This window comes from Myxocyprinus asiaticus, chromosome 10, assembly GCF_019703515.2.
Source record: "Myxocyprinus asiaticus isolate MX2 ecotype Aquarium Trade chromosome 10, UBuf_Myxa_2, whole genome shotgun sequence".
Lineage (NCBI taxonomy): Eukaryota > Metazoa > Chordata > Actinopteri > Cypriniformes > Catostomidae > Myxocyprinus > Myxocyprinus asiaticus.
This window is the reverse complement of record NC_059353.1, coordinates 37611647-37626624: the sequence shown is the minus strand read 5'-3', so window position 1 is coordinate 37626624 and position 14978 is coordinate 37611647.

The window sequence follows — 14978 nt, the reverse complement described above, 5'->3', positions numbered from 1 at the left end:
CTTACATATTTGGGTCTTTAGAGACCCTGGCTGCACGTATATCTATCTAAAATAAGTCTACAAAGTGCCCAGATAGTGTACATTTTAAAAAATATTTTCAAGACAATTAGTAAATAATAAAATAAAATATATTTTGATATAAATATAACACCCCCCCCCCCCCCCATGATCAATGGAAACATGGGTAAATGCTTTACGCTGCAAACCCCCCAATGTTCAAGCCAAATCTACGGCCTTGGATCGAAAAATACTAAAGAGGTGTGGGCACAACTCCAAAAAATGGATGAGGTACAGGGGGTGAAATTAGGTCCTTGGGTTAATTCACTATATGGTTTTTAACATGCTGCTATAAGCAATACTGTTTAAATAACAATTACACAAGACTGCAAAATCAAAATCCTGTTTGTTTATTTGAATTCTCAGTCTGTCAAATGCACAAGATATGCATGTGAAGTGTAGTAAATAGGTGTCTTATCGTCGTCTCTTGCTGTCTGTCATACAAAGATGCAAATTAAGTTTGTTTCTACCCTAATGCGAGTGGGTGCTTGAGCTTGGCTGGTGCTTTCAGGCTCATGCATGAGCTGTTATGTCAACAGTATGAGACTGGGAAACACAAGTACATTTCATGCTTTTAGCAGCCAGCCAGCCAAAAAAAAAAAAAAAAAAAAAAAAAAAAACCACTCAACCAAAAAAGATGTAGTACAATGTAATGATATGTTTGTGATCAAAATGTTTCTTGTAAAACATTTTTTAGTTAGTCAGAACAGGGCTAACAGGGACCTTCTAACCAGCTAATTCCTGACCCCCTGGTTTAATCCATGTATTCTGAAGTGGTCCAATTGGTTTTGGATGAGAACAGACAAAAATGTAACTTATTTATCACTATAAATCTTGAAATCAGCAGTCTCCTTGGCGATAATGATTTCAAGCTTGAATACTTCCTATCACCATTTATTGCTCTAGGTAGTGTAATCAAGCTTGAAATCATGATCAAGGAGACTGCAATGGAAAGATGTACAGTAAAAAATGAGTTACATTTTGGTCTGTTCTCACCCAAAACCGGTTGGATCGCTTCAGAAGACATGGATTAAACCACTGGAGTCTTATGATTACTTTTATGCTGCCTTTATGTGCTTTTTTGAGCTTGAAAGTGTTGGACCCCATGCACTTGCAGTGTATGGACCTACAGAGCTGAGATATTCTAAAAATCTTTATTTGTGTTCTGCAGAAGAAAGTTATACACATCTGAGATGGCATGAGGGTGAGTAAATGATGAGAGAATTTTCATTTTTGGTTGAACTTTTCCTTGAATGCGGCGCTGTTCATGTCTTCAAAATCTTACTCCAATCAGGTAACCAAAGTTGCCAACCCCAACCCTGAATGACAGTTCATTGTGGTCATGGCGTTCAAGCTCTATAAAGGTTAAAAATAAAATCATAACATTTGTCCATAAAACTCAGTCTATATTCCAAGTCTTCTAAAGCCATGCAATAGAATTGTGTGGGGAACAGAAATCTTCAGTCAATGATTTATAATCTTTGCTTCCACCGAAGCTCGAACATAGGCTAGAAATGAATTTTTGCAAGGAATATCTCTATATGCAGGTGCATCTCAATAAATTAGAATGTCGTGGAAAAGTTCATTTATTTCAGTAATTCAACTCAAATTGTGAAACTCGTGTATTAAATAAATTCAATGCACACAGACTGAAGTAGTTTAAGTCTTTGGTTCTTTTAATTGTGATGATTTTGGCTCACATTTAACAAAAACCCACCAATTCACTATTTCAAAAAATTAGAATATGGTGACATGCCAATCAGATAATCAACTCAAAACACCTGCAAAGGTTTCCTGAGCCTTCAAAATGGCCTCTCAGTTTGGTTCACTAGGCTACACAATCATGGGGAAGACTGCTGATCTGACAGTTGTCCAGAAGACAATCATTGACACCCTTCACAAGGAGGGTAAGCCACAAACATTCATTGCCAAAGAAGCTGGCTGTTCACAGAGTGCTGTATCCAAGCATGTTAACAGAAAGTTGAGTGGAAGGAAAAAGTGTGGAAGAAAAAGATGCACAACCAACCGAGAGAACCTCAGCCTTATGAGGATTGTCAAGCAAAATCGATTCAAGAATTTGGGTGAACTTCACAAGGAATGGACTGAGGCTGGGGTCAAGGCATCAAGAGCCACCACACACAGACGTGTCAAGGAATTTGGCTACAGTTGTCGTATTCCTCTTGTTAAGCCACTCCTGAACCACAGACAACATCAGAGGCGTCTTACCTGGGCTAAGGAGAAGAAGAACTGGACTGTTGCCCAGTGGTCCAAAGTCCTCTTTTCAGATGAGAGCAAGTTTTGTATTTCATTTGGAAACCAAGGTCCTAGAGTCTGGAGGAAGGGTGGAGAAGCTCATAGCCCAAGTTGCTTGAAGTCCAGCGTTAAGTTTCCACAGTCTGTGATGATTTGGGGTGCAATGTCATCTGCTGGTGTTGGGTCATTGTGTTTTTTGAAAACCAAAGTCACTGCACCCGTTTACCAAGACATTTTGGAGCACTTCATGCTTCCTTCTGCTGACCAGCTTTTTAAAGATGCTGATTTCATTTTCCAGCAGGATTTGGCACCTGCCCACACTGCCAAAAGCACCAAAAGTTGGTTAAATGACCATGGTGTTGGTGTGCTTGACTGGCCAGCAAACTCACCAGACCTGAACCCCATAGAGAATCTATGGGGTATTGTCAAGAGGAAAATGAGAAACAAGAGACCAAAAAATGCAGATGAGCTGAAGGCCACTGTCAAAGAAACCTGGGCTTCCATACCACCTCAGCAGTGCCACAAACTGATCACCTCCATGCCACGCCGAATTGAGGCAGTAATTAAAGCAAAAAGGAGCCCCTACCAAGTATTGAGTACATATACAGTAAATGAACATACTTTCCAGAAGGCCAACAATTCACTAAAAATGTTTTTTTTATTGGTCTTATGATGTATTCTAATTTTTTGAGATAGTGAATTGGTGGGTTTTTGTTAAATGTGAGCCAAAATCATCACAATTAAAAGAACCAAAGACTTAAATACTTCAGTCTGTGTGCATTGAATTTATTTAATACACGAGTTTCACAAATTGAGTTGAATTACTGAAATAAATGAACTTTTCCACGACATTCTAATTTATTGAGATGCACCTGTAATTATTTTTAGAAGTACCCATCCAGTAATTATGAACAACTCAATGAAGAAGCATAGCAATTAATTGGTCAAAATGTCTGGGAACCCTAAACTTGTCTCTGTACATTAAGCTGGGATAGGAGAAATAATTTTAACATTGAAAAAAAAGAAGAAAAAAAAAAATCTACAGGACTGGTCTGGTGTGTTTTTTCCATTCCACCACTAGAGAGCGTCCTGAGTATTTTCATTAAACTGGGCTCTATGACAGAGCTCTAATTTACCAGTGTAACTACTTTTTAAAGAGACAAAAGAAACTTTACACGGTTTTGTATTTTACTGATGTCACATTTCATGTTTTCAAGATAAAAGCCTTAAAGGTATGGTAGACTGATATTTACTTTTTAATGTTTTGAATCAATAATTGGCAATAGTAATAGAAACTGCAAAAAGCTGTGTAATTTAGGTCAAATTAAAATTTTCTCCTAAAGAAAAATTACTGTAGCTTATTCATTTAAACATTACCTCAGTCCTACAGTAAACAAATTGGTTAAATCCTGCTGAAATGTCTTTATGTATTCTGATCAGGCCACTGAAAGTGAAAATAAAAATAAAAAAAATAAAAAATGCCCCAGATAATTCTGTTTAAACTGTCATCAAACATTTGATATACTTTAAAATATTCTATTAGGCTTATCAAGTTATGTGTTTAGTGCCTGTGCAGACACTGGCAGCTACAGACTGTCGGGACTTATTGCTGTCAGATATCTGTATTTGCTGTGTCAGAGGTGGGGGTGTTGAATGTAAATTTATATAAAGTGTTTTTTCATAAAAAATAAATAAGTAAATAATAAATAAATAAAAATACTAAAAAACAAATCAGCTCTGAAAACACTGACTGTGAAGAAAACACTCCCAAAAACTCAAAACGTGAAGCAGCAATTACATCAAACAAAAGACAGTTTGCAATAGAGAGCTGTATAACCTAACAGTGCCCAGAAAATTATTTTAAATATATTCTGGCATTTTGTTCGGGCCTTTGTATTATTACGACTACATTTGAAATTGAGATAAATTGTATAGGTATCAATCATAATTGTTCAGATTAATAATTTCCATTAATTGAAATTAATTTGAAGTGTTTGTCAAAAATTGATGACATGCTGTGCCCTTATAAATAAATTAACAATTATATAAACACATATTTAAAATATTTATACTGTATATATTTTTTAAATAACATTTTATATATATATATATATATATATATATATATATATATATATATATATATATATATAAGCCAGTATTTCTTGTCTTTTTCTATTTAAAAAGCTGACATGGTGTAGAGGGAGGACAAAGGATGTAGTGTGATACTTAGTTATTACATTTTCATTAGTAAATCAGTACTTTTTGCCTCCTCTTCCTTTTCCTTAACATGCTCTTGAATGAAATCTTTATAAATGGAGCCACTGTGGCACACAATCTGCATATTGTGATTGTTTTAATCCAAAAGATGAGTTCTGTGACCAAAGCAGATTTATTGAGCTTGTTCTGGCTGCTTGCCTCATGCTTGCTCTGATCTGCTTTTATATCTTCTCAGCCGTTGACCTCCGGGTTCTTTAAAAACCTCAAAATGGCCACGCTGGCCAGCAGCCCATCTCCTGCTGTTTAGTTGTCAATGAAATTACTGTATTTAACGAGATCAGGATCCTGCCAAATTTGAAAAGCAAAATTCCAAATCTGTTTGAAATTGTTACTTAGTATTAAATTAAGCCTTTTGTTATTTGTGTAATCGGGTACTTTATCTTGCTGCCCTATTTTCAGGTGCTTGTTTTAGGGAAGTGCTAAGATTCCCCAAAGTTGTTATAAAGAGTTTTAAGAAAGAAGAGCATGTTATACAAGCCTAAACAACTCTCAGTAATAACTGGAGATTCTTAAAATCACATATCTCATCTGAAACAACTGCAAGCCAGTACTTTATAAATTGTTACAGCACAGAATGTGATTTAAAGGAATGGCTCCACCCAAAAATGAACATTCTTGTCATTTATTCAACCTCATGTTGCAAATAATAACCTTCCTGATTTACATACCATTTAATATATAATATATAAACCACCAGGGTCATAAAGACTATTTTTCTCTGATCTGGGAATTCCTCAGATTTCTACATTTCTGTTGGATCACATTTAAAGAGCAAGCCTCATTTCTTCTGACCCCCTCTGTCTTGTTTTACAAAGCTCTTCCCCTCTTTGCTGGCTCTACACTAGAGAATATCTTGCCCCCCAGAGAACATGTTCAAACACCACAAAAAAAAAAAAAAAAAAAAGGAAATGATTTTCATGATCCCAGCACACTAATGAACATTTTCCCTTATCAGCCTGTGGATTGAGTCCAGGGTGAATAGTGAGGAATGAGTTGGTTTTGGAATGATGGATATCAGATGGAATAGGTTAATAGCCATCTGGAACTTTAACCCTAAAAGAGGCAATGTGCACCACAAGATACATACTCTTTAGTTTCTTATAGGGGGTATGAGAAAGAATTTCTCACCCAATCTTTTCATTTATCATAGTTGGGTCTGTTCTGAGTATGTGGGTCACACGACTTGGTTCAAATTTTTTGTTTAAAGTCAGCCTGACCTAAAACCACCATGTTGCAGGACATGCTGACTTTGTGATAATGAATTATATATTAATCTTTTCTTCAGTTAAAAAAAAACAAAAAACAATAAAACTGCTAATATTAATTGTGAAAATTGCCTTAAGATGTGGAAGAAGAAAATTAAGTCATATGTAGTTCATGCTGTTATTTAGCACATTTTTAAGTGTACGTATCCCCTGAGATATATTGCCAGATTAAGGGAAGAAAACTGGTTAATCCACAATATTACACATACACATTTATAACACTTAAACAAGTTACATGCAACTTAAAGCTAAATTTTTCTCAGTTTTATTACACACACACACTCTCACACACATCCACACACTTCCTCACACACACTCATGCATGCACACTCTCTCACATACACACTCTCACACAAACACACTCTCTCTCTCTCTCTCTCTCTCTCTCTCTCACATACACACACACACACACTCTCTCTCTCTCTCTCTCTCTCTCTCACACACACACACGCAAACACACTCTCTCACACACACACACAAACACTCTCACTCACACTCTCTTATACACACACAAACACACACACACACACACACACTCTCTCTCTCTCACACACGTACATGTATATGTTTCACTGTAAAATAAGAGGTCAGAAACTCATTATTTTGCATCAAATAAAACAGAAATATTGATGACTGACTTTTTTGTACCACAATAGGGCAACGTATCATGGGAGATACAACTCATAAAATCCAAAATATATCAAATATATCAAAAATTCCTTTGAATATGTTTTACTTAAGTCCATATCAGAATCAGAATGAGCTTTATTGGCAAGTATGCTTACACATACAAGGAATTTGTCTTGGTGACAGGAGCTTCCAGTACACAAGTGAGTGATTGTTCCAGCCTTTTTCCTCACTCTGGAAGTGTATAGTTCTTGAAGGGAGGGCAGGGGACAACCAATAATCCTCTCAGCAGTCCGAACTGTCCTTTGTAGTCTTCTGATATCTGATTTCGTAGCTGAACCAAACCAGACAGTTATTGAAGTGCAGAGGACAGACTCAATGACTGCTGAGTAGAACTGTATCAGCAGCGCCAGTGGCAGGTTGAACTTCCTCAACTGCCTTTTTCGCAATGGAGTCAATGTGGGTCTCCCACTTCAGGTCTTGTGAGATGGTAGTGCCCAGGAACCTGAATGAATCCACTGCTGCCACAGTGCAGTTTAGAATGGTGAGGGGGGACAGTGTTTTGGGGGTTCCTGTCTTGACTGCACCAGACAGCCAGCTGTTTAACCTCCCTTCTGTATGCAGAATCATCGTCATCTTGGATGAGGCCGATGACAGTGGTGTCGTCTGCAAACTTCAGGAGCTCGACAGAGAGGTCCTTGGCGATGCAGTCATTGGTGTAGAGGGAAAAGAGTAGTGGGGAGAGCGCACATCCCTGGGGGGCACCAGTGCTGATTGTACAGGTGCTGGAAGTGAATTTCCCCTGTCTCAAAAGCTGCTGCCTGTCCGTCAGAAAGCTGGTAATCCAATGACAGATAGACGTGGGAAAGAGAGTTGGTGTAATTTAGTCCGGAGAATAGCTGGGATAATGGTGTTGAAAGCTGAACTGAAGTCCACAAAAAGGATCCTTGCATATGTCCCTGGTCTGTCCAGATGTTGCAGATGTTGCAGATGTTGCAGGACAGACCAGGGACATGTCACTTTTCATGTCACATTTTAATGATATAAAAAGTGACATGAAATGATTTTTTGCTAATCATTTTCCACTCTTGTCTGTTTAAGGGTTAAGAGTGTGATTCCTGATGATCAGAAAATTAAATAATCTCATTTTATAGTGATTTGTCACATTTGCAATGAAAACGTTTAGTGCGTGAAGTGTGACCTTTATATGATTTGGGCACATTCTGGGCATAACAACAGGGTAGCTACACTATCCTAATCACTTGCAAGTCTGTACATCCTGTTACACAAAGACACAAAAGGAGATGTTAGGCAGAATGTTGGCATCAGTCCTCATTCACTTTTTGTTTCATTCAGTGAAAGTGAATGATGACTGAGACTAATGGTCCATTACAGTTTTTCTGAATTGCTAAAACACATTCCTTCACCCAATTTCTCACAACTTTAAATACAAAACCAAATCTTCAAACTACATTCAAAAAACTCTTCTGGCAAAATCAAACAATCGCCTTAAAACCATTTCATCTGTGCTCAAAATCAAACAATGCTTTCAGATGATACACACAGCCAGTCAATATATAAACACTACAGAGCATTCATTAGACACTACATCAGAAAATGGAGAACACAGCATCCAGGGCATCTAGTTAGACTTACACTGACACTTAGTGGCCAGGATGCAGCACCATTCAAAGGCAATAGTTATCAGTTAAAGATGCCAGTGCAAAAATTCACAATTCACAGTCAGACATTATTCATTTAATCCATGAGTGAAAGTGTCTAATAACAGGGCGATTGCTGAGATTAAGTGAGTAGTATTCTGCTGGTCATGTGATTCTAACATGGCAGCCCCCATGAAGGGACCCTCTCCATGTAGAATAAAACAGCTTTTTATTAGGTTACTGATGTTCCTGGAGTCTTCATCTCATGTGAGTGGTCATGATTTTATACATGTTTCAAAATTACAATACATTTCTTATGGAGTACATTTTTTTTAATGAGGAAAACAAATTGGCATGTTCACGCGAGAACAGACGCACGTGCGACACACCCAGAAGAGCAGCGCTGTTTACAACTGAGGAGAAACGCTGTTCAGAAGCTTCGTTGGTTTTATCTGTTTGTTTACTCACAATGGGGCATTTGTGTGCTCATTGTGGATGTCTCAAACGAGAGAAAAACTTGAGATTAGATCCATAACATGCCAACGTGAATACATCACGAGACCGTGTGAACTCAGCCCTCTCATGAATTTGCATACGCTGCATGGAAGCGATGGTTTATAGATAAAAAGTACTTAAATATGGATCTTTTTCCCAGCAAAAGTGATCGTTTCACTTTAGAAGACATTAATTTAACCAGTGGAGTTGTATAGATGACGTTTATGCTGACTGTCTGTTCTTTTTGGAGCTTCAAAGGTTGTATTACCATCCACTTGCATTTTAAGGACCTAGAAATTTTTCCTCAAATATGTTCTTAAAAGTCATACACATCTGGGATGACATGAGGGTAAGTTAATGATGAGAGAATTAATGTGCTATCGGAATTATCCTACTTCCCACTTCTGAAGTGGTAATTACGAGTACGTCTTGTTCAAGGGCTTTATTGTCCGAAAGAACAGGAAACATGCCAGGTTCAGTCATACATATTTCTTGAGGAACTTTAATTTTTACATCACAATATATATTTTTCATCTTGCTGACGAGAATTGAATTTTGGTCAAATATAAGCTATTTTCACAGTGTAAAAATGTATAAAATGCATCAAATGGTTGTTGATATACATAAATGAATATGATTGAAAAGGGAAGTGCTAACAATAGAAAAATGAATCAAATATGTCATTTACTACAGATATCGTACTCTTTTCCGCCATGTTGCAACCACTCCTCCCAACTTAGAAACACTGATATTAAAATCATCTCGAGTTTCCTAGTTGTAATTACAACTTGAGAGGTCGTTTATGTGCAACTTGAAAAACTCATATTTACAATAATTCCGATAGCATGTGAAGACAGCATAACACACAATGAAATCCAGTGAAATTATTAGGCCTACACCTGAATCAAATCTTCAAATATGCCTTCTCTCTGTACTAGTAAAAAAGACAATATGGCTAGCCCTGGCACCAACTATTATGTAGTATTTCAGAAAACAGGGGGTGTTTTGATCCTTCTTTTTTAATTTGATTCCGAACTGCTTTTTTGTTTCCTGTCTCAGGGGCTCTCTGAATACATGATACCTGTGAGATGCACGATGAACAATATAATTATGTTCTCATCTCAAACATAAATGTATTAATAAATATATAGCTTTTATAGATGTATAGCTATTATAGGCTATTTTCAGAAAATATAATTAAAGAAAAACAATTATAAAGAAATATATATGACTCTTACTAGCGGGCCTAAAATGCACAACAAATCTCTCTTGCCTGGTGTAGTGCTGGGTGCTTAAAGTCACAGATCAAAGTGAGGGCTCTCATTGTTCAGCTCACACTATGACCACAATGTCACCATTCATGCACAGCTGTCTTTTAAGCCAAAAGCCTCTCATAACCCAAAGCATATCCGGGTAAGGAGAGGAGGTTGTGCCTTCGCCTCAAACCCTAGCCTTGGTCAGATCACTTTGATCCTAGAGCCTGTGTTATTTGCCAGCGTCCTTTGATGGAAAGTCTTAACTTGCTCAAAGGAGAGTCTGTAGTAAAGTGATATAATTTAATGTGATGACCTGCTCCTGCAGGTCATGGGTCAAAGTTTGACACACTTTTTAATACACTTAAATAGCATTTAAAGCCTTTGATTTTTAAGATCTGACACAATGTCATATAGACATGTCATAAAGAGCTTTTCTCAATGAAGAGAAATATACACTGATGAGCCAAAACATTATGACCACCTGCATAATATGCTGTTGTTGCTCTGCATGCCGTGAAAACAGCACCGACCTGCCGAGACATGGACTCTACAAGACCCCTGAAGGTGTCCTGTGGTATCTGGTGCCAAAACATTAGCAGCAGATCCTTCAAGTCCTGTAAGCTGAGAGTTGGATCCACCATGGATCGGACTTGTTGGTCCAGCACATCTCACAGATGCTCAATCGGATTGAGATCTGGGGAATTTAGAGTCCAGGGCAACACCATGAACTTTTTATTATGTTCCTCAAACCATTCCCGAACAATGTGTGCAGTGTGGCAGGGCGCATTATCCTGCTGAGGAGACTGTGGTCAAGCCAGCCTCCACTTAGGATGTGTTCACACTTGTAGTTTGGTTCTCTTGGTCCTCTTGGTCCGGACCAAAAAAGAAAATGATACATTTAGTCCTGGTTCGCTTAGCGTTCACACTGGCATTTTTAACACCGAAACTAAAGATACGAAACAAAAGGCAATAGGAAAAAGTCACAACCTGATTGGACAGCTTTTATGATGTATATTTTGCGACAGAACTTGCCAAACATACAAACCAGTGCTGGCTGCTGGGTGAAATGCGCTCGTTAGATTTATATACAGTATGTATATATGGTGGTATTTTTGAGAACAAACGAAGAGCTAATAAAATGTGTAAAGGAGTCAAAACAGTTGCACACACAAACGAAGATATGGTGCAAGGACGGTTGACGGCGGCCTGTACTGAACTGTAATGGTCAACATAGCTCCTATGATGAGAAGAACCAGGTATGCTTGAGGTCAGTATTAGGCAAATTATTTACTGTTTTTGGTTCGTTTAGACGTCTTTGGTGCATTTCGATTGATATATGAACACAACATGGACCAGAGTTCATTTGGAAGTGGACCGAGACCCACTATTAAGGTGGTCTCAGTCCACTTGTTTGGTGCGCACCAAGAACAATAGCACCAGAGTTCGTTTTAATCGGACCAAACCTGCCAAGTGTGAACACACCCTTAGACAAACACGGTCTAGCTAGCCCCCACGTTGTTTTGCGGTACACGTATTTACAAGGTATTATGGTGGGGTGTAACGATCCATCAATCGGGATCGATGCATCGATCCAATAACCAACGATCCAATGTTATCGATACAACGGGTAGCTATTGATATAGACATTTTTTTTTAAGATGCACCTTTATTTTAATACTTATGTCAGCCACGTCCGTATGCATTTCCATCAGGCGATGAAGCAAAATTATTACATTCATTACACTTTATGAGCGCTAAATACACTTTTCATGTGGGACAAGGATGTGCGCAGAATCTGTGAAGCCAAATTGCGCTCTGCCATCCACACGTCAGCCGGTCTTCCTGTGCAACGCGAGCTCCAGACCAGTGACAGGATCAGTGCGTGCACGTCAACCGGGCGGCGCTCCTTAAAACGCGAGCTCTGTGACAAACGCAGAGTGGCTCACATGTGTGATTAATTCGGGCTTCCATAGATATCGTTGCGCATGCGACACATTTGAATTTTACATGAGAATTTGCTATTTTAAAGTACCATGGAGCAGTTCAACCATCACGTGAAACGTCTTAACAACACCGACATTCTGAACAGCACTAATGAGGGAAAGAGAAATCACCTCCTGCCCAGCTCCAGCATCAGTGATAAGACTTTATACATCTACACATCAACAGCCTTACTAACATTTATCCCAGTTAACTGTAACAGAATTTTTCATTATAACTGTGGAAGTTGTAGACAAGAAAACAGCGGATAGCACGGATAGTTGGAAACAAGTCATGGGTATACAAGTACTTTTATTGGATTAAACTGAAAATAATCTGTAATCAAACGATTGATGATCACCTGTGTGTGACGTTATTTTTCACATTATTATCTGTATATTGTTTTTCAACATCTGAAGTACCTTATTTTGCTGTGGATGTCCCAATGTGGATACTAAATTTGCACATTTCAGAGTGCTCAATAAAATATTCAAAATATATTTTGGATGCATTTGAGGGCAAACATTTTTTTGTAATTGTGTAAAATTGTAGGTGTGGTGGTGGCGTAGTGGGCTAAAGCACATAACTGGTTGCTGGTTCAATCCCCACAGCCATCACCATTGTGTCCTTGAGCAAGGCACTTAACTCCAGGTTGCTCCAGGGGGATTGTCCCTGTAATAAGTGCACTGTAAGTCGCTTTGGATAAAAGCGTCTGCCAAATGCATAAATGTAAAATGGGCACATCATATTGGAATATCAATGGCAGGGCCCTGAATCGAATCAAATAGAAATCGTATCGCGGCAGACTTTGAAGTATCGGCAAATATCGGATCGCAGACCAAGAGAATCGATATAAGATTGTATCGTGATGAAACGTCCAATTTACACTCCTACATTATGGTAAGAGCATGTAAGAACTGATTTCAAAATAAAAGCGACCTTCCGTTGAATGTGATTTCACATTCATTCAGTCAGTGTGTCAATAACAAATGAATGAAAAAATAAATAAGTGAATAAAAATACATAAATAACTACATAAAACAAAATGAATAAATATGAAACAATTTTTTGTTATTATTAATAATAATAATAATAATAATAATAAAATAATGCCTGCAAACTTAATAATAACTTAATAATAAAGAATACATTTCCAAAGACTTTTAATCACCAAAATGACAAAAAAGAATCTTCTTGTTTCTCAATGTTTTTAGGCACGTTAGATATTTCAGAAATATGATAAAAAATCGCAAATCCCATACAGAGATCGAACTGTCAGAGTACTGGGAATATTCACGTATAATTTATACACGTAAAATATGATATTAATCTCAGAGTGATTCATTCATTTTGTGTTGGCCGTTCGTGTGCATTGCGCAACCTCCGTTCGTTTGTTACACGAAAACCGCATAGGTGCTGTACAGGAAACAGAAATTATTAGTTCACCCAGTGGTGGATTTAGGCAGTTGCCCAGGGTGGCACAAGGCACCCACACAGACCGCCCCAAAAACAAATACATATGTATATACATAAAGGCAGATAACCATGCTTCAACACAGAGGGATTTAAGGGCACAAGCTACAATTCCAGCTGTCTGCCCTGGCCTGTTCCAGGTCCTCAGCGTACATGTCCAGGCACTGTTCATGGAACCACCTCTCACATGTGTCACACTAAATCTATTAAATTATAAGGTGGAAATATCAGGGTACTCTCACAGATTTAGACCTGTCAATATTTCTGAACAAATGTTGCCCACTATGTAACTAGATTGCCTGTCTTCATATAAATTTTAATGAATATTAACAATGACAAAAATTGGTTTACTGTCAATATGTTGATGTATCTAAATACTCAGCGTCACAGTTTACAATTTGTACTGGTTTTCATCTCCAAATTCTGCTTTCACAACACCAGCATAAGCTACTACAAATGCTACTCATTGCCTCCACCACCGTCAGACGATATAACACTCGCGCACACCCTGCGAAAAAATCCTGGCACCGCCCCTGCGAGGGGCATAGGAATAACAGTCTTTTATGGGACTTCTTCACAACGGAGTCGATATAAGTCTCCCACTTCAGGTCATGAGAGATAGTTCTTCCTGGTGCGTCCTCTGTCATCTCCACTGTCTTGAGCGTGTTCAACTCCAAGTTGATGTGTCTGCACCAGACTACCAGCTGCTCAGCCTCTATATCATTTTGAAGTTAAATTGGTCAGTAGAAACAGGGAATTTCCTTTGAATATCCATCAGAATTTAAAGGGAACACTGCATATATATGACATTTTAGAGGACTTTAATTTTGGAAATCAACATCAGCAATATTGTGTGACACTCTGAGGTGGTGTACTATCATTCTGAAGTGAAGTTGGTCTGTGGAAACAGGGAGTTTCCTTTTAATATCTATCTGAATTTATAGAAAACAGCATATATATGACATTTTAGAGGGCTTTAATTTTGAAATTCAACACCAGAATGTCCTAATGTTGTGTGAGTGACACTCTGAGGTGGTGTGCTATCATTCTGAAGTGAAATTGGTCTGTGGAAACAGGAAGTTTCTCAATGACAGTCTGTCATTTTGGTGCTTAAAAGTCAGCTGGTCTTTGGAAATGTATTCTTTATTATTAAGTTTGCAGGCGTTATTTTTTATTATATATATTTTTTGTTTGTTTAGTATTTAATCATTTTGTTTTATGTAGTTATTTATGTATTTTTTATTTATTATTTTTGACTGAATGAATGTGATATCACGTTCACCAGAAGGTCGCTTTTATTTTTAAATCAGTTCTTACACGCTTTTACCATAATGCCTTGTATATATGCGTAACAGAAACAACATGTGGGCTAACTTGACCGTGCTTGTCTAAGTCGAGGCTGGCTTGACCGAAGTTGAAAACGGCCACTGCCACCAGGAAATTGCACGTGTCAAATTGACGTCCACATGAATGGTCAGACCCAGGGTTTCCCAGCAGAACATTGCCCAGAGCATCACACTCCCTCCACCGGCTTGTCGTCTTCCCACAGTGCATCCTGGTGCCATCAATTCCCCAGGTAAACGGCGCACACGTAAATGGCCGTCCACGTGATGTAAAAAACGGGACTCATT